At 51.7% G+C, this 20994-nt stretch overlaps 1 protein-coding gene across 2 annotated transcripts in view; it reads right to left on the bottom strand.

Annotated features, from left to right (window-relative positions):
- The window catches only part of C8H10orf71 (chromosome 8 C10orf71 homolog), a 32024-nt gene extending 11320 nt beyond the window's left edge, over positions 1-20704 (bottom strand). For both annotated transcript variants that reach the window (XM_077351007.1, XM_077351008.1), the window contains exon 1: positions 20401-20704. The gene's annotated coding sequence lies outside the window, so the exon portion shown is untranslated. The remainder of the gene's footprint in view (positions 1-20400) is intronic.
- Positions 20705-20994: the final 290 nt, after the last annotated feature.

Raw genomic sequence — 20994 nt, 5'->3', positions numbered from 1 at the left:
GCTCAGCAATCTGACAGCCTTGATAACCGCCATTCAGGCAGAGACAGTCATCTCCTCTGCTCTTGGGGGGGGGGGCAGAGAGCCACAGCCAGATGATGCACTGGAGGATTGGCATTTCCTTGCCCTTGGCAGTGGGGCAGCTCTTGTGCAGCCACGTTTGGGATGCCAAGTCTGCCTTGGAAAATCCCTAAGGACTCAGGGTAGGGGAGGAGAGGGTTTGGGAAGAGCAGGGTCCTCATTGAGGGACAGCGTGACACAGATGACCTTCCAAAGCAGCCATTTTCTCTGTAGTCTGGAGATGAGTCATAATTCCAGGAGTTCTCCAGACTCATATAATCCTAGATTGGGAAGAGGTCATGATGGCCATCTAGTCCCACCCCCTGCTCAAGGCAGGATCAGCCTCTAGCATCCAGGAGAAGGATCTGTCCAGCCGCTGCTTGGAGACGGCCAGTGAGGGGGAGCTCGCCATTTCCTTGGGCAGCCCATCCCATTGCTGAATGCTAGAATGCTAGAGAGGGAATATCCCAGACCTGCCATTTGGTCCAACCTCCTATCCGTCCAACTCTTCCTTGAAGACGGCCTGTGAGGGGGAGCTCCCCACCTCCTTAGGCAGCAGTTTCCACTTCTCAACTACTCTGACTGTGATTCCCCCCCAAGATATCTAGCTGATACTGTTCTACACATATCCTCTACTGTCAACAGGAACCTTTCCCTGCCCTCCTCCAACCAAATACTTAAAAACAGCAATAACTGTTTATTCTGCAGGCTGATCATTCCCAAGCCTTTCAGCCTTTCCTCCGATGGTCCTTGGAAATTAACTCTGCTAAGCATCCAGAGTCATGCAATTTTCTGACTTGCCTGGCTGACCATTGTATTTATCAAGTGAGGGAAGAATCTATGGGAGGCTTGGCCATACTCAGATTAATAGTGATCAACTGGCAAGAGCTGGTAGACGGGGCAAAGGGGACCTTGGAGGGGGGGGAGTGACCATGTCCTTCTAGAATTCCTTTTCAGATTGGGGGGCAAGGAAGTTCATAGCCAGATGTGTAACTTAGACTTTATAGGACAGACTTTAATAAACTAAGCAACATTATGAAATCATTCCATGGACAAGATCTCTGGAAGAGAAAGGAGCAAGTGATGGGTGGGCTCTCCTTAAACAAGAGCTGTTGCGTTCTCAAGCCATGCCTATTCCAGCAAGATGGAAACATGGTAGGGGATCCAAGAAGCCTATTTGGGTGAATAGAGAAATGAAATGTTCAAGAAATGAAGGGAAGGACAGATGGCTAAAGAACAGTATTTGCAGGTTACCAGATCAGCCACCAGAGAGGCCCTGTGAGCTGAGACTAGCTAGGGAAGCCACCATAACAAGAAAGGCTTCTTCAGATACGTGAGAAGCAAACGTAAGGTAAATGAGGAAATAGGCCCGCTGTTGGGTGAAGATGGAGAGACTCTGACAGAGGACAGAGAGAAAGCAGAAAGGCTCAGCACCTATTTTGCCTCTGTGTTTCCCCAGAAGAACATGAACACATCAAGGGATGGTAGTAGGCAAGGTACAGTGTCTGGGTGGTGGGTTGACATGGACAGAGAGGTTGTAGATAGGCACCTTGGTTGCACTGGATTAGTTCAAATTCCCTGGGCCAGATGGTGTGTGCCCAAGAGGGCTCAAAGAACTTACTGGGGAGCTTTCGGAACCCTTGCCCCTCATCTTTAGGACCTCTTGGAGGACTGGAGAGGTGCCAGAAGACTGGAGGAGAGTGAATATTATCCCAATCTTCAAAAAAGGAGACACAACCCAGGAAACTGCAGTCTAGTGAGTATAACCTCAGTTGCAGAGAAGATAATGGAGCAGATTTTAAAGGGGGCTATCTGGAGGACAATATTTTGATCCAGGCAAGTCAGCATGGATTTGTCTCCAACAAGTCCTGCCAGACCAACCTTCTTTGAGCATGTAATGTGTTTATTAGATCATCTCGCTGGATTTCAGTAAGGCTTTTGACAAGGTTCCCCATGATGTTCCTATGAAAGGGGATCGCTGGTTAGCTTTCTGTGCAGGAGAGAAGGCAGCCTGGAGAAAGTGATAGGGACCCTCACAAATCCTGGCATCACCACAACACAAATCCCCTCAGGGCCCCACATAACACCGTGCTGCTGAAGAGCTCAGGCAGGAGGGTCTGGAGACTTTCCCTCTGGGCCCGTGGAAAGGCAAAGGCCTCAGTGATCACTCCCGGACACTTGCCTGCCCTCTCCCATGACACAGGAGCACGAGACCACGTGCAAGGAGCTTGTGGGGGAAGCCACCGTCAGGGTCTCACGGGCACTGAGTCCACTCCAGCCACACACTGCCAGGGAAGGCTGCGCATGGGCAGAGCAATGGTTGTGCTCCGCTTGCCAGCCCTAGGGGGAAAGGACTGATGGTCGCTGGACACACAGGCGGCCAAGGAGGTGGGTGGGCTGGAAGGGAGGCACGAGGGGGGAGGGCTGGTGGCACTTCTAGGATTTTAAATGTTTTAATTTTATAATTTTAACCACGTTTTATAGTGAATGTTATAAGCCTCCCTGAGCCTTTGGGGAAGAGTGGCATATAAACTGGATTATCATTAATTAATTAATTAATTACAATAAAGCGGAGGGGGGGCACTGCCAGGTTCTCCAAAACCTGTGAGTCAGGCATAAGGAGAGCAGCTATCAGGACTGCTGCTTCCCCAACCTTTCTGCTACAGTGTCCAGACAGCAGAAATGTTAAGAACATAAGAAAAGCCATGTTGGTCAGGTCAATGGGCCATCCAGTCCAACACTCTGTGTCACGCAGTGGCCAAAACCCAGGGGCCATCAGTGGGACCAGAATTGTTTAGTGGGGCCTGTCAATATTGGATTGTAGGCATGTGAGGACTTTCTAACCAGGCATCCACAAATGGTTCCAAGCACAGGAAATGTGGCAGCATTATCTGGGCGCTGCATAATAAGGTGGCCAATTCTAGGTTGGAAAATCCTGGAAATTTGGAAGTGGAGCCCAGGGAGGGTAGATCTGGGTAGGGGATAATGCCATAGAGTTCACAAAGAAGCCATTTTCGTTTTGTAGTCAAGAGATTAGCTATAATGATGGGAGGTCTCTAGGCCCCACCTGGAGGCTGGAGACCCTATGGAGCATTCATGTAGCACCATAAACAGGTCTGCCATTCCCAGTGAGGAGCAAACGTAAAATAAAGGAGGCAATAGGCCCACTGTTGGGTGCGGATGGACAAACTCTAACGGAGGATGCAGAGAAAACAGAAAGGCTTAGTGCCTATTTTACATCTTTTTTCCCCCACAGGTCAAAGGCACATCTAGAGATGGCCGTAGCCAAAGGATAGTGTCTGGGTGGCAGGTTGACATAGAGAGATTGTCGAGAGGCATTTAGCTGCACTGGATGAGTTCAAATCCCCTGAAATGCACCTGAGAGTGCTCAAAGAACTTTCCGGAGAACTTGCACAACCCTTGTCTATCATCTTCGGGACCTCTTTAAGGACTGGAGATGTCCCGGAAGACTGGAAGAGAGCAAATGTTATTCCGATCTTCAAAAAAGGGAGGAAGGATGACCCGGGAAACTACAGACCAGTGAGTCTGACCTCTGTTGTGGGGAAGATAATGGAGCAGATATTAAAGGGAGCAATCTGCAAACATCTGGAAGACAATTTGGTGATCCAAGGAAGTCAGCATGGATTTGTCTCCTGTCAGACCAACCTGGTTTTGACTAAGTAACAGGTTTGCTGGATTGTGGAAATTCGGTTTATGTCATTTACTTGGATTTTAGTGAAGCTTTTGATAATATTCCCCATGATGTTCTTATGGATAAATTGAAAGACGCAATCTGTATTTTCAGATAGTTAGGTGGATAGGGAATTGGTTAGAGAACCCCACTCAAAGAGTTGTTGTCAATGGTGTTTCACCAGACTGGAAGGAGGTGAGTAGCGGGGTACCTCAGGGCTCGGTCCGGTACTTTTTAACATATTTATTAATGATCTAGATGAGGGGGTGGAGGGACTACTCATCATGTTTGCAGGTGACACCAAATTGGGAGGACTGGCAAATACTAATAGAATCATAGAATCATAGAATCATAGAATCATAGAATCATAGAATCATAGAATCATAGAATCATAGAATCATAGAATCATAGAATCATAGAATTGGAAGGGGCCATACAGGCCATCTAGTCCAACCCCCTGCTCAGCGCAGGATTAGCCCTAAGCATCCTAAAGCATCCAAGAAAAGTGTGTATCCAACCTTTGCTTGAAGACTGCCAGTGAGGGGGGGCTCACCACCTCCTTAGGCAGCCTATTCCACTGCTGAACTACTCTGTGAAAAATTCCTGATATCTAGCCTATATCGTTGTACTTGAAGTTTAAACCCATTACTGCGTGTCCTCTCCTCTGCAGCCAACAGAAACAGCATCCTGCCCTCCTCCAAGTGACAACCTTTCAAATACTTAAAGAGGGCTATCATGTCCCCTCTCAACCTCCTTTTCTCCAGGCTGAACATTCCCAAGTCCCTCAACCTATCTTCATAGGGCTTGGTCCCTTGGCCCCAGATCATCTTCGTCGCTCTCCTCTGTACCCTTTCAATTTTATCTACGTCCTTCTTGAAGTGAGGCCTCCAGAACTCCAAGTGTGGTCTGACCAGTACCAGTACAATGGGACTATGACATCTTGTGATTTTGATGTGATGCCCCTGTTGATACAGCCCAAAATGGCATTTGCCTTTTTTACCGCTGCATCACACTGCCTGCTCATGTTTAGTTTACAATCCACAAGTACCCCAAGGTCTCGTTCACACACAGTGTTACCTAGAAGCGTATCCCCCATCCAGTAGGCATGCTTTTCATTTTTCTGACCCAGATGCAGAACTTTACACATCTTTATTAAATTGCATCTTGTTCTCATTTGCCCATTTTTCCATTATGTTCAGATCTAGTTGAACTCTGTCTCTATCTTCCGGAGTATTTGCCAGTCCTCCCAATTTGGAGTCATCTGCAAACTTGATGAGTAGTCCCTCCACCCCCTCATCTAGATCATTAATAAATATGTTAAAAAGTACCAGGCCGAGCACCGAGCCCTGAGGTACCCCGCTACTCACCTCTCTCCAGTCTGATGAAACACCATTGACAACAACTCTTTGAGTGCGGTTCTCTAACCAATTCCCTATCCACCTAACGATCTGAAAATCCAGATTGCAGTCCTTCAACTTATCCATCAGAACATCATGGGGAACCTTGTCAAAACCTTTACTAAAATCCAAGTAAATGACATCAACCGAATTTCCCCGATCCAGCAAACCTGTTACTTGGTCAAAAAAGGAAACCAGGTTGGTCTGGCAGGACCTGAGACAAATCCATGCTGACTTCCTTGGATCACCAAATTGTCCTCCAGATGTTTGCAGATCGCTCCCTTTAATATCTGCTCCATTATCTTCCCCACAACAGAGGTCAGACTCACTGGTCTGTAGTTTCCCGGGTCATCCTTCCTCCCTTTTTTGAAGATCGGAATAACATTTGCTCTCTTCCAGTCCTCCGGGACATCTCCAGTCCTTAATGAGTTTCCGAAGATGATGGACAATTAAAGAGGTTCCGAAGATGATGGACAATTAAAGAGGTTCCGAAGATGATGGACAAAAGATAGAGACAGTTCAACAAGATCTGAACACAATGGAGAACTGGGCAAATGAGAACAAGATGCAATTTAATAAAGATAAGTGTAAAGTTCTGCATCTAGGTCAGAAAAATGCAAACCATGCCTACTGGATGGGGGATACGTTTCTAGGTAACACTGTGGGCCATTCCGCACGACTTTAATGTAGCAGAAGGCTTTCATATTGTAAACGCTACTAATTTGCAGTTACACAAGACATCGCACACAATCTGCAACACTCCTGCAACAGTTCCGCAAAAAGCGATTCGTTGTAGCGCTTCTAGGGAAATCGTGAAAAGTGGATTCACCCTCCGAAAAGCGCTACACTCTTGCAAACAATCTGCAACACTAGCGAAAAAGACCTGTGTTCTTTTAGATAAAACAATGCGTTCTCATTGTTGCGGTTCCAATGAAGTCCCTCCCCCTGGCTCTCTCCTCCAAACTTCCAGCGAAGCGATCGCCATTTTTTTCCCCTCGGAGCGAGCGGGGAAAGCAACGAACCGGCGAGGCTTCATTCACCCAGCGAGGCTTCTCCGGCTGCAGTCCCTCCACAGAGCTGCTTTAAAGCTCCCCTCAAGTCCCCAAGCACAACACAGCCCTCTGTTTGCCAGTTCCCTTTATTTTCGGCCGAAAATCGCACCCGTGCGGGGGGGGGGAGGATTTTTTCCACTCGGGGGAGCGTGGTAACGATGAATTGCTGGCTCACATGTCAGCTCTCTGTTGCAACGAATCAACGCATATTCGTTGCAACGTGTGTGTGTGTTTTTTTAAACCCCTGCTTAAAGGGAAAAGGGCTTTTCCGTAGCATGATAGCAACCGCCCTTTCTAGCGATTCCTGCGAGACCGGTACGCCCGTTGCTCAAAAAACCATCCTTGGCTCCGCAGGAGCCTGACAACTACCGCCCCGTCTCGCATCTGGCGTTTCTGGGGAAGTTGGTTGAAAGGGCTGCTGCGGGCCAAATATCAGCATTCCAGGAAGAAACTTCAGCCCTTGATCCATTTCAGTCGGGCTTCCAGCCTGGCCATGGGGTGGAGACAGCGCTAGTCGCCCTGACGGATGACCTCTGCCGCCAACTGGACCGAGGCGGGTCAGCGCTGCTGATACTATTAGACCTGTCAGCAGCGTTTGACACAGTCGATCATGAGCTCCTAGCTCACCACCTTGCCGATGCTGGGATACGGGGGACAGCCCTAAAATGGCTGATCTCCTTTCTCCAGGGTCGCGGACAGAGGGTAGCAATAGGAGAGAGAGTATCTAACCGTCACCAGCTCACATGTGGAGTCCCACAAGGAGCAGTCCTCTCTCCTATCCTATTTAATATCTTCATGCGCCCTCTTGCTCAGCTGGTGCGGAGGTTTGGGCTGGGTTGCCACCAATACGCAGATGACACCCAGCTCTTCCTCCTGATGGATGACTGCCCTGACTCCCCCACAGAATCTTTAGCCAGATGCCTGGAAGCAGTGACAAAATGGATCAAGCAGAGTTGTCTGAAGCTCAATCCTGCAAAGATGGAGGTCCTGTATTTGGGTAGGAAGGGACCATGGGAGGAAGCACGCCTGCCCATCCTGGATGGTGTGCAGCTCCTAGCGACTCACTCCGCCAGGAATCTGGGCGTGATCCTGGATGTTTCCCTTACAATGGAAGCCCAGGTCACGAAGGTAGCACGGCTGGCATTCTACCACCTCCGCCAAGCCAAACTACTAGCGCCCTACCTGGAACCAGAGCACCTAGCCACAGTGATCCATGCGATGGTCACCTCTAGGCTGGACTTCTGCAACTTGCTCTATGCAGGCCTACCCTTATCCTTGATCCGGAAACTACAACTGGTGCAGAATGCCGCGGCCAGGATTCTCACTAAGACATCATGGAGATCACATATCCGGCCGGTACTTCAAGAACTTGGTTGGCTCCCAGTTGAATTCCGGATTAAGCTTAAGGTTTTGGTAATCACCTTTAAGGCCATACGCAGTCTGGGCCCAGTGTATCTGAGAGACCGCCTCCCTGCCTATACCCCCAAAAGAGCTCTACGCTCCACCAGCTCCAACTGGCTACGGATCCCTGGCCCTAAAGAGGCACGTCGGGCCTCAACAAGGGCCAGAGCCTTCTCGGTCCTGGCCCCCACCTGGTGGAATGAGCTCCCCGCAGGGCCTGCAAAAAGGAGCTCTTCCTCCAGGCATTTGGTGGGGCCGACTGAGCCATAACACCTACAGGTGCCACCCAGACTGAGGGAACGAACCGACTGAGGGATTGTCAAGTTATTGTTGAAGTGCCGTTCTAATTGTTCCAGTTGATATGTTGTTGTTATTGTTATATTGTTATATTGATTTTTGATATTGATTTGATAGTGTTCTATGTGAATGTTCAAAAATGTTTTATGTAAACCACCCAGAGCCGTAGGGAAGGGCAGTATAAAAATATAAATATAAATAAATAAAAAATAAAATAAATAAAATAGTGTTTCCTCTTTGTGGAACCAATTGGCAACAGTGGTCCTTGTGCGGAAACACCCTGTGTGTGAAGGAGACCTTGGGGTACTTGTGGATTGTAAACTAAACATGACCAGGCAGTGTGATGCAGCGGTAAAAAAGGCAAATTCCATTTGGGGCTGTATCAACAGGGGCATCACATCAAAATCACAAGATGTTATAGTCCCATTGTATACGGCACTGGTCAGACCACACCTGGAGTACTGTGTGCAGTTCTGCAGGCCTCACTTCAAGAAGGACGTAGATAAAATTGAAAGCGTACAGAGGAGAGCGACGAAGATGATCTGGGGCCAAGGGACCAAGCCCTATGAAGATAGGTTGAGGGACTTGGGAATGTTCAGCCTGGAGAAAAGGAGGTTGAGAGGGGACATGATAGCCCTCTTTAAGTATTTGAAAGGTTGTCACTTGGAGGAGGGCAGCATGCTGTTTCCGTTGGCTGCAGAGGAAAGGACACGCAGTAATTGGTTTAAACTACAAGTACAACGATATAGGCTAGATATCAGGGAAAAGAATTTCACAGTCAGGGTAGTTCAGCAGTGGAATAGGCTGCCTAGGGAGGTGGTGAGCTCCCCCTCACTGGCAGTCTTCAAGCAAAGGTTGGATACACACTTTTCTTGGATGCTTTAGGATGCTTTGGGCTGATCCTGTGTTGAGCAGGGGATTGGACTAGATGGCCTGTATGGCCCTTTCCAACTCTATGATTCTGTGATTCTGTGATCACCCCAGTGGTTCTCCTAGGAAGAGGCCATACATTGAGTGTTTGGTGTGTGTCGGGTAGCCTGGATATTCGAGGGACATTCAGAGATGGTTTGCCATTTCCTGCCTCTGAGCCATGACCCTAGTGCTCCTTGGAGAAAGTCCTACCCAAATCCTTGAAGGTCTCTCATCAATATACTAACCAAGATCCGCCCTGCTTAGCTTCGGAGATCTGACAGAATCAGGGCTAGGAAGAGGCCAGCCCAACAACAACCATAGCAACAAACAAGAGTGAAGTCCCTGATGTTGCCAGACTATACTCTGGTAACACCCAGGGATGCCAAACACAAACAAAATGAAGAAAGATGGTTTTTCTGCTATTACCATGTCCACATATGCATACAGCAAGCAATCTTGTTGCTCCAAACGTGTTAACTCAAACTGAAGAGGGGCTGTGGCTCAGTGGCACAAACACAGAAGGTCCTGGGTTCAGTTTTCAGCACTGCCAGTTAAGAGATCTGGCAACAGGAGATGTGGAAGACCTCTAGGGAGACCTGGGCTGAAGCTGCACTGGGGTTTTATCCCTGGTGACCCTGAATTTTAAAAAGTCACCTACATGTTATTCAATTTCCATTTTGATATTTAGCATTTTAAATTTTCCCTTTGCAGCTTCTATGATTGATCCAGGGTGAAACTGTTTTTCCCTTGCGATATCCAGGAGCGGATATGTCGCTACCTTTGAGAAAACTGCTCCAAAAGCCCCAGTATTAAGTGTAGATCTCTGTCATTTGCTGGATTAACTTCCTCCTGATGCTGACATAGCACAGTATGTTGCTGATTGGTCAGGGTGTCAGTTCAAAGATTGCTGGTTCCCGATTTCCCCCCCTCATTTTTCAAGTGACTGTTCTCTTGTCCAGAAGCCCACACCTCTATGTTCCGAGATTTGCAATTTGGATTGCCTTTCCACCATTGCCCCCCCCCCCCCTTGCTTTGGCTGTAGAGCCAGGAGACAAACAGCAGGAAATAAACCCCTCTCCAGCCTTGTGCTCATTCAGTGCTGGCTGCAGCTTCCTCTCTTAGCTTCCCCAATCAAGTGGGAAGGAGAGAATAGCCACGTGATTAAGTGTAGAATGCAGTCTGTTTCAATTGGGGAAAAACGAGGGCAGAAGACCTGGGTTCAAATCAATCTAAATTCAGCAGGATTATCAATGGGGAAAAAACATAAGTGCAGAACCATTCTTGGAGAGCCACTGTCAGTCTGAGACTGACTTCCAGACTGATCCTGCCAGACCAATGTAGGATAAGGCATGTTTTTCCTATTCTGGAAGGCATTTTTCAAATGCCGGCACAGGGATACAGGGCACAGCTCTACGCTGGATATGCTCCTTTCTCCAGGACCGGACCCAGAGGGTAGCAGTGCGGGATGAGTTCTCGCGCTCCTACAGACTTCCTTGTTCCAGGTTCCAGGGCGCGGTCCTCTCCCCCACACTGTTTATCATCTTTATGCGCCCTCTGGCCCAGCTGGTGCAGAGTTTTGGGCTGGGTTGCCACCAGTACGCTGATGACACCCAGCTCTATCTCCTCATGGACGGCCACCTGGACTCCCCCCTGGAACCATTTGCCAGATGTTTGGAAGTGGTGACGGAATGGTTTGAGCAGAGTCGCCTGAAACTCAACCCCTCCAAGACGGAGGTCCTGTGGCTGGGACGTAGGGGGCGGGACCAGGAAGCGCACTTACCCACCCTGGCAGGGATGCAACTTACCATCGCGTCCCAAGCCAGGAATTTGGGTGTGATCATTGACGCCTCCCTGACTTTGGAGGCGCAGGTCAAAAAAGTAGTGGGCCAGGCATTTTTCCACCTGCGCCAGGCCCAGTCAGGTGGAGAGGAGGTCCTAATGATGTTACTTCAGGTCCTGATGGTGTTTACTTCAGGTCCTAATCTCAAATCACTAGCGCCCTACCTGTCCCCCGAACACTTAGTCACAGTGATCCATGCAATAGTCACCTCCAGAATAGATTTCTGTAACTCGCTCTACGTGGGCCTTCCCTTGTCCTTGATCCGGAAACTTCAGCTAGTGCAAAACGCAGCTGCTAGGGTCCTCACTGACACACCTTGGAGGGCCCACATCCAGCCAGTGCTGAGGCAGCTGCACTGGTTGCCAATTGCTGCCCAGATCCGGTTCAAGGTTTTGGTTCTACCCTTCAAGGCTTTATGAGAGTTGGGACCCACATACCTGAGGGACCGCCTATCGCCCTATGCCCCTCGAGAAGATGTCAGTATTAGATGGTGGACTCCCTTGCACTCTGCGGGTGAAAATCTGCTGGTCGTTCCCGGCCCTAGGGAAGCATGCTTGGCCTTTTTGGTCCTGGCACCCGCCTGGTGGAATGAGCTCCTGGGAGAGCTGCGGGCCCTGCGGGATCTTTCATCATTTCTCAGGGCCTGCAAAATGGAGCTCTTCCGCCAGGTTTACAGTTGAGGCCAAGGCTGACAATATAGACCTATGCCCCCCCTGGGATTTGAGATTAGGACCTGAAGTAAACACCATCAGGACCTGAAGTAACATCATTAGGACCTCCTCTCCACCCACCAGTAGTGGGAGGGGGGGAAGTTGAGTTGCCAATCTTGCCATGTTGGTAATGCTGGGAATGTAATTATTGTTTTAATGGGGTTTTAATGGGGATTTTAGGATGTTGTAACCCGCCACGAGCCGCAAGGGAGTGGCGGGGAATAAATCTAATAATAATAATAATAATAATAATAATAATAATAATAATAATAATAACAACAACAACAATAACAACAACAACAACAACAACAATAACAATAATAACAATAATAACAATAATAACAATAATAAGAGCCTCTTGTGGCGCAGAGTGGTAAGGCAGCAATATGCTGTCTGAAGCTGTCTGCCCATGAGGCTGGGAGCTCAATCCCAGCAGCCGGCTCAAGGTTGACTCAGCCTTCCATCCTTCCGAGGTCGGGTAAATGAGTACCCAGCTTGCTTGCTAGGGGGTAAACGGTAATGACTGGGGAAGGCACTGGCAAACCACCCCGTATTGAGTCTGCCATGAAAACGCTGGAGGGCATCACCCCGAGGGTCAGATATGACTTGGTGCTTGCATAGGGGATACCTTTGCCAATAATAATAATAATAATAATAATAATAATAATAATAATAATAATAATAAAAACTTTTCTAAAACAGGGCTACAGATGTTGCAATTCATATATCTTAACCATTGTTAGTGGCGCTAATATTTTGGTAGAACCACTAAGGGCAGGGCAGGACACGTCTGGGTGTCCGGAGTCCGCTTCTGGCTGCATGGCCTGCTCTCCCTCCCAGGCCCCAGCCACTGGCTGCATGACTGCACTCCCCCCAACCATGGTCCCAGGCCTCCCATCCCTCCACAGGAGCAGTTTAAAGATATGTATACACACACACACATATACACACACACACACATATATGTACACATACACTAACAAATAAGCCTGCTGCAGTTAGGAATGCAGAAGGCGCTAGCAAGGTAATGCTGTGGGGGGGGGTAGTCGTCGTGCGGGTGCAGTGGCAGGGCAGGGGAGGCGCGTGGCGGACTTACCGGTCTGCAGTGAACATCTCCCAGGGAAGGCTGTGGGGTGAGCGGTCCACAGCGAGAGAGGGACAGAGGTGCGTCACTCAGCTCAGCACCGCTGGCTTCCTCGGCCCTCAGCATCAGGGCCGCAACACTGCGGGAGGGGCTCCAGCATCAGCTGGCTGGCGGCGTGGCGGCTTGTGCATTGGCCACTGGGGACTTTGGCTGTGGAGTGGGGGTTGCAGCTGCGGTGAGTGTGCCTCACGTCCGGCTTGAGGGGGCGGGCTCCACAGGTGAAGCTGCACAGTGCTGGGTGGGCAGGCGTGGCCGGATTGGCCCATGTGGGCAGAAGCGCAGGCCAGACACCGGATGTGTCCCACAGGGTGCTTTCCCAAGTAATAGGGGGAACTGTGGTAAGGACATACATACATACATACATACATACATACATACATACATACAAATATGAATGCAACCCCTTCAAAGAGCCTGCTGGGGTGGTGCCTGGCTTGGGTTCCCCCGGCCTTTCCTCCAAGCGTGGGTCAGCATCCAGGCTGCGTTCTTCACCTGCCCATTTATAACAAGTTGCCTGTGCAATTTAAGAGCTCTGGCCTCACAGTCCCCACAGCAGAAAGAGCCCACGAACCCAGGTAGGGCAGTCTTTGGCTAATCACTGGACACGGCCTTTCTCAGGAACAAGGGGGAGTAATTAGAACAACAGATCACAGCCTGTGGGGAAATTAAACTTTTGGAATTAATGTCAGCGTGGGACCCTCTCCAAAGGGAAGGACTAGTCCGCAAGAATCCAGGAACAAAAGGAAATGATGGATCCTGAGCGGTTTATCTCTCTCAGTTGACCCCAGAAGTGTGTCCACTCACTTATTATGCAGTTATTAGAGCAGAGTTCATCTGAGCATTGGCTCATTTGCCTCTTCCTTTTCCAGTGCCTTTTGCATTCGGGGACCCAGTCAACTCTTTCTGCAGCTATGTTTGAGTCCAGGAGTATGAGACCAACAAGATTTTCAGCATAGAAGCTCTAGAGAGTCAAACCTCCTTTTTTCAGATGCTCAGAAAATCGTGTTGGTCTCAAAGGGGCTCGAAATTCTCCTGCAGGGTAAACCAACACAGCTTCCCTCTGAAATGATCCACTCTGGATACAGGCTGTCCACTTTAAGTACTAAATCAATACAAAAATAACCTTTGAAAAGGTTTTGCCCTTAGGGATCATAGACTCAGTGCAGGACCAGCCTCAAGCATCCAGGAGAAAGATCTGTCCAGCCGCTGCTTGAAGACGGCCAGTGAGGGGGAGCTCCCCACCTCCTTAGGCAGCCCCTTCCACTGCTGAACTAGACTCCTAGAATCCTAGAGTGGGAAGGGGCCATGCAGGCCATCTAGTCCACCCCCTGCTCAGGGCAGGATCAGCCTCCAGCATCCAGGAGAAGGATCTGTCCAGCCGCTGCTTGAAGACGGCCAGTGAGGGGGAGCTCCCCACCTCCTGAGGCAGCCCCTTCCACGGCTGAACTAGACTCCTAGAATCCTAGAGTGGGAAGGGGCCATGCAGGCCATCTAGTCCCACCCCCTGCTCAGTGCAGGATCAGCCTCCAGCATCCAGGAGAAGGATCTGTCCAGCCGCTGCTTGAAGACGGCCAGTGAGGGGGAGCTCCCCACCTCCTTAGGCAGCCCCTTCCCCTGCTGAACTAGACTACTAGAATCCTAGAGTGGGAAGGGGCCATGCAGGCCATCTAGTCCACCCCCTGCTCAGGGCAGGATCAGCCTCCAGCATCCAGGAGAAGGATCTGTCCAGCCGCTGCTTGAAGACGGCCAGTGAGGGGGAGCTCCCCACCTCCTGAGGCAGCCCCTTCCACGGCTGAACTAGACTCCTAGAATCCTAGAGTGGGAAGGGGCCATGCAGGCCATCTAGTCCCACCCCCTGCTCAGTGCAGGATCAGCCTCCAGCATCCAGGAGAAGGATCTGTCCAGCTGCTGCTTGAAGACGGCCAGTGAGGGGGAGCTCCCCACCTCCTCAGGCAGCCCCTTCCACTGCTGAACTAGACTCCTAGAATCCTAGAGTGGGAAGGGGCCACGAAGGCCATCCAGTCCCACCCCCTGCTCAGTGCAGGATCAGCCTCAAGCATCCAGGAGAAGGATCTGTCCAGCCGCTGCTTGAAGACCCCCAGTGAGGGGGAGCTCCCCACCTCCTTAGGCACCTCCTTAGGCACCTCCTTCCACGGCTGAACTACTCTGACTGTGAGAATGTTTTTCCTGATATCTAGCCTGATTTGCCCTTAGGGATCCCAGCTCCAGGTTGAGGAAAACCTGGAGAGTTTGGGGGTGGAGCCTGAGGAGGGAGGCAGTTTGGGATGGGGAAGGACCTCGGCAGGGTTATAACATCATCGGGTCCACCTTTCAAAGCAGCCATTTTCTTCAAGCAATGTGATCATTAGGCTTGTGCGCTTCGGTCACCGAAGCCGCTGTCCATGCCTGAAGCGTCCAGCATCGCAGTGTGCAGGGGAGGGGCGGCGCTGGTGCTGACTGGCACGGCAGAACTGCCCCTCCCCCTGCGATGCGGGCCACTTCGGATATGAACAGCTGCTCCGGCGGCCAAAGCACACAAGCCTAGATAACAGCAGGAGATCTCAGGTGGGTTGGTTGGTTTGTCTGGTGCTGGAACACACAAGTACGGCCTCCCAGTGAGGCTTGAGCCACCTTTTGTGGTTTCAGGCCAGGCTGGTTGAGAATTCCTGCCGCTGGAGTGGCCTTTGGTGGACTTCAGTGGGCCCCTCTGTGCCTATCAGCTGCCTGGCAGCCTTTTTCCTGGCCTGCTGGCCTTCCTTCTGCCTTGGGATGCCCGTCCCCAGATGGGACCTGGGGATCTCCTGGTTTTATAGCTCATCCCCAGGAGACAGTGATTGGTTCCCCTGGAGAAAATGGCTGCTTTCGAGGGGGGGCTCCATAGCATTCTACTCCACTGAGGTCTCTCCCACCCCCCAAAGTCTCCCCAGTAGTTCCCAACCCAGAGCTGGCAACCTGACTTCTGGCTTCAGCCTGCCTCCTGTCTTTTCCCCTGCTGGCCCACCTGTCCAGGGGCCTTAATCTGGGGCCTGCCTGGTTTGTCCTGCGTGGACCACCTTCTTTGACAGCCCACTGGACACCCTGTGCCCCAACAAGGACTCAGATGTGTTCCTCTTTTTTGACTGGGTTAGGCCTGAGTGGGAGGGTGATGGACCCTCCAGAAGGAGAATTAAGAAAATCTGGAATTTCCTATAAAAAGTCATGGCAGTACCTTAAAGTTTGGAGTTGCTCACCTGAAGAGGTGGAGGGTGGCAGTTTGGTTGCAGCCAGGTATCCTTTGCCATTAAGGATTTACAGTTGGCTTGTTTCCAGGGTTGCCAGCCTCCTGGTGGTGAGTGGAGATCTCCCGGAATTACAACTGGTCTCCAGACAACAGAGATCTTCGGTGATCGCTGCGACTGAACTGTGCCGAAGCCTCAAGCCCACTGGAGGGTGGACTGCTCTATGATCCCTCCCCTTCCCAAGGCTCCGCCCCCTTCCAAATCTCCAATTATTTCCCAAACCAGAGCTGGCCACCCTGCTTGTATCACTACGTTGTATTGTCTTTGCTTATGGTTTGCTCAATTTACTGAAAATGGAATATGACCCCCTGGATTGCCAACTCCGGATTGTGAATACCTGGAGATTTGGACAGATGATGCTTGAGCAGGGGGACAGGAAGAGCTCAGCCCTAGACTCCACCTCCCCAAACAGCCGCCTGTTCCAGAGAAATTGATCTAGGTAGCCTGGAGAGTTATTGTAATTCCAGGAGATCTACAGGCCCCACCTGGAGGTTGGCTTCTCTACCCCTATGCCTTGTTCCACTCGGGAAACTCCCGCTGTCACTCCCTCTTCTGGCTTTGTCTCCTGGCATGACCATCGACTTCTGGGAGACAGAGAGAAAATGGCTGCTCTGGAGTGTGGACACTGTGGCACAAGGACCTGCCGAGGCCCCTCTCCTTCCTCATCAAACTCCACCCCAAATCTTGAGAAGTTTCCCAACCCAGAGTGGGCAATTCCAGGGGCTGGGACAGCAGCCAGGGTCTCTGGGACAGCAGCGCAAGGCATTGCTTTAGGATGCTTTGGGCTGATCCTGCGTTGAGCAGGGGGTTGGACTAGATGGCCTGTATGGCCCCTTCCAACTCTATGATTCTGTGATTGCTCCGAGCACTGAGTCATCTTTCCCTGCACTGTTGCCTCCCTCCCCAATATCCCTCCCTCTGTCCCATCCAGGGTGGAGGATAGCAGCCAAGAAAGGCTTGACCTCAGCACCAAGAGTCGCCAGCTGGCAGGTGGTGGAGGGAGATCTTTGCAGAGGTCATTCCCCTTGGAGAAAATGAAAGCCGGACTCTGCGGCATCAGCCCCGCTGACGCCCTTCCCCTCTCCAACCCCACCCTCCTCAGGCCCCACTCCCCAAACCACCAGCTAGTTCCTAACCTGGAGCTGGCAACTCTATCTGCACATGCCCAGGAGAAAGGTTTGACCTCTGGAGTGGCTATGGCCATGGTAAGCCCCTGCCTCCTCTTCAAGGCCAGACCTCCTTGCTGGCCAGACCTGCTGCTGCCAGCCTCTTTCCTGTGGTCTGCCTGCAACTTTGACCAAAGTGAGCAGGATCCCTCCAGGGGAGAGAGACACATCCTGCTCCGATCCCTCCCCAGGCCCAAGCAAAGGAGGAAGCCTCTCTGTTCACTGCTTCCACAGCCACCCCGGCTGGAAGGGTATTTCTGTGGGAAATGAATAAATAAACGTAAGTGGGTCACAGGTTGTCCCCAGGCATTGGCAAGAACACCTGGGTTCTAGTAGGTACAAAGTTTTCTGAGCAAGAAGTGGGGTTGCTAACCTCAAGGTGGGACCTGGATATCTTCTGGAACTAAAACTCATGTCCAGACTCCAGAGAGAAGATGTCAGTATTAGATGGTGGACTCCCTTAAGGCAGTTTTCCAGTCCTAATATCCACAGCTGACAGAAAAGCATAAAAGATGGGGTTGCCAGTTCTGGGCTGGAAATTTCTGGAGGTTTTGGGCGTGGAGTATAGGGAGGGGAGGGGTTGGGAGTACAATGCCGCAGAATCTCCAAAGTTGTCATTTTCTCCAAGGAAACCATTCCCTGTCATGTGGAAATGATCTCCAGCCACCACATGGAGGTTGGCACCCTTAGCAAGAGAGGTGGATAGAGGGCTGGCCTTGGCGATGAGGCAGCCCAAAGAGTGGAGCTCAGGCGACAGGGCCTGGAAGAAAAGGAGCCAGCCAGCCCTGGCCACAGAAACTGGAAAGCAGGGAGGCCCGGACCCTGAGGCGGCACAGCCAGGAGGGCCTGCAGAGGCTGAGAGGCCAAGGGGAGAGCTGCACAGAAAGCCGGGGGGGCCAGAGCCAGGCCGCGGTGGGGGCCGAGGACGGGCTGCATCTCAGGTTGCCAGCTCTGGGTGGGGAGGTTCTTGGCAATCTGGGGCTGGAGCCTGGAGATTTGGGAACAAGTTCGGGGGGTAAAAGGCCCCCCTCCAATGTGGCCATTTCCTCCAAGGGAACTGGTCTCTGTCATCTGAGGATGAGCTGAAATCCCCTCACCTCCCCCCAACCCCCCCCCAGCACCTGGGCACTGGCAGCAGAGCCGTAGCAGGAGCAGGGCCAGCCCTTGGCTAATTACTCTTCCTGGCCCTGCCTGGAGACTGTCCTCCGTCATTGAGGTCCTTCTCTCCAAGGGCCTTTAGCAGAACCAAACAGAGGCAGAAACTTGGGTTGCCAACTTCCCCTTGGGATATACCTAGAGATTGGGAAGGGGCGGAGCCTGGGGAAGGTGGGGTTTGGAGAGGGGATGGATCTCAGTGGGGTATGTTGCCTCGGTGGAGATCAGTTGTGCTCTTGGGAGACTCCAGCCCCCACCTGGATACTGGCAACCATGACCCAGGAGCATGGGTCAGCGTTCCTGAGGTTCTGGCCTGTCCTTCAGCTATTTCTTCCACAGTCCCTGCCATCACCTTCACTTCTGGCAGGTCCTCATTCTCTGCCAATCAACTGTTGGAAGGAAGGAGGGAGGTCAAGGCAGAAGGCCAGCAAGAGGCCCTCCATAGCAGAGTTCAAGGGGCTAGCTTTTGCACCTTCCAGTGCCCCTGTTGAAACTGGCATCAAGGGGCCCCTTCAGGGACATCATACAGAAAAAAATACATAGAGGAAAAAAATTCGCATAAAGTCAAATTGCCAGAACTCTGTACTATTCTACAGATGACTGTAACCAGTTCCCCTGGAGAAAATGTCTGCTTTTTTTTGGGGGGGGGGCTCTAGGGCATTGCTTCCTTGCTGAAGCCTCTCCCCACAATTTCACCCTCCCCAGGTTCCTCCCACAAATCACCAGGAATTTCCCAACTCAAAGCCCCCCCCCCCCCCGCCATTTGCCTGTCCGTCCCTGGTCTGCTCACAACCCTTTCCCCACCATGCCCACAGCTGCCTGCAGCCCTCCCCCTGGGCCCCAGCAGCTGCCCCACCTCCAGGTCTACTGCCCAAGGCAGAGTGGCCCTTGGAAGCTTGGCCTCCTGGGTCTTGGTCCAGTGCTCCAGCCACTCTGTCTGGCACTGCCCATTCCTTACCTGCCTGTGACCCTTGTGCCCTCCTGTCAACTTGCTGGAACTGGGTAGCCCTAGAAGGTTGAGCAATCTGAAGACAAAGGACTATGGATGTTCTGCTTGCTTGGAGAGTTTTCCCAGTCAGCTCTCAGGCCACCTGGACCCACCTGGGTCAACCTGGGTCAATCAACCTCCCAAGGCTGCCATCACCAGGTGGACCCTCCTCCCTGACCCCTGAGGCAGGCCATTCATCTACCAAGCTCCTGGCCTGCCCGCTGGAGGCAGCATGAAGGTTGCTTCAGGGGGCAGCCATGTTCCTTGGCAGGAAAACAGCTCAATGCAGATTTTCCACCCCTGGTGGCGCCTGGAGATCTCCTGGAATTACGGCTGTTCTCCAGACTGCAGTTCCCCTGGAGGAAATGCCTTCTCTGTGGCACTTTGCCCTGCTGGGGCCCATCCCCTCCCCAAAACCCACCCTCTCTAGGTTCCAGCCTCAACCTGCCAGGCCCCAAGCACGTCTCCTCTACTCTAACCAAGTGGATTATGACCCGTGTGGTCCCTTCTCTGCAACCTTCCTCCCACCTGCTTGTATCAAAAGATGGGAGCATTGACCATTGAAAACTCCTGCCCCCCACCCCCAAGTCACGTCCATCTCCAAGGTGCTGCGGGACTTGACTCTAGAGTGAAAGCTTTGGGGGCTTTTGTGGGGAGAAGACCGTGAATTCTCCAAACTCGTTATGGGTTTTGTGGATTAACTCAATGAAGAAAGATTCCCCAGCCCTGGTCTCTTCCCAGGAGGGGTGAGAACAATAACACTAAGCGACACGCCTCCAAATCCAGCTCAAAGAATGAGAGCCAGAGTTGTCGTCATATACAAATGGAACTTCTCTGCTTCCAGCTCCCAGGTCCCTTGCCTGGCAGCCCGGACAGGCCAACCATTTCTCCTGCTCCGGTTACACGCCAGCCCAGCCAGGCATCCTTTGGGTTTCCTAGATCCAAGGGAACTGCTCCTGGACTTGCGTATTACAGTTGCACATAAGCAGACCCAGTTCTTTGTGAGGTGAACCCCCCTTGACCACGGGGCTGGAAAGCACCAAGGCTGTTTAATGGCTATGACTGAAAAAAGTGATAGCCTGAATGATGCTTTCCTGCCTCATCGTGCTGCTTGCGGGGAATTTAGGATGAGATGACAAGGGAGAAAGGCGTCAGGTTTCCCTGTTGAAGACAGGTTTTCTGTGGCACACCTGGACGAGATGAACTCAGAGGCCTACGGGGGGAGGGAACGGCTTGCTAGTTATGCCTTGTCAGACTGCCCAGGCACACCCCCCGCCTCCAGCACCCGACACGCTCCTTCCCGACTGCTCACCTTCTGGGTCCGGGTTTTCAGAGCGAAGGCAGAAGGGCCCGGGGCTCCCCCCAGCAGAGCTGACTTTGCGGCACTTTTCACTTCACAGCCTTTCTGTTGACTGCGCTGCCTCCTGAAGGTCCCATCCTCTGTGCACTTGGCTTCCAAGGAAGGAGGGTCCTGATCCTCGACAGAGAGGGAGCCAAGGCTTGACTCCCCCTGCCCCCAGCCGGCCCTGGTGAAGCAGACAGCAAGGAGCCCAAACTCAGTGAAACATGCTTGAACGTATCTCCAGGAAGGAGAGACGCGAGTGTCGAAGGTGGGGGGCAGAGGCAAACAGGAGTGCTGGAATGACACGGCAGTGTCAAGTAACAGGCCAGCACGCAGGGGCTATTTTTACTCACAGCTTCACCACCGGCAGCCCTTCAGAGATAGCCAAATGACGGCATATGAAGTTCAGCGATTGGGCCGCCCCCAAGGGTGAGTCAAGCCTCCAGGCCCATCAGGAGGCAGGCGCAAACGGCTGGGTCCCAGGCATCACTAACAATCATGGCCTCCCAAGGGGTCCGTGAGCAACACACAATTGTCTTGAGAGTGTCATTTCAGAAATAGCCA

This window comes from Paroedura picta, chromosome 8, assembly GCF_049243985.1.
Source record: "Paroedura picta isolate Pp20150507F chromosome 8, Ppicta_v3.0, whole genome shotgun sequence".
In the NCBI taxonomy this organism is placed as follows: domain Eukaryota; kingdom Metazoa; phylum Chordata; class Lepidosauria; order Squamata; family Gekkonidae; genus Paroedura; species Paroedura picta.
This window is presented reverse-complemented; position numbering and strand designations above follow the sequence as displayed.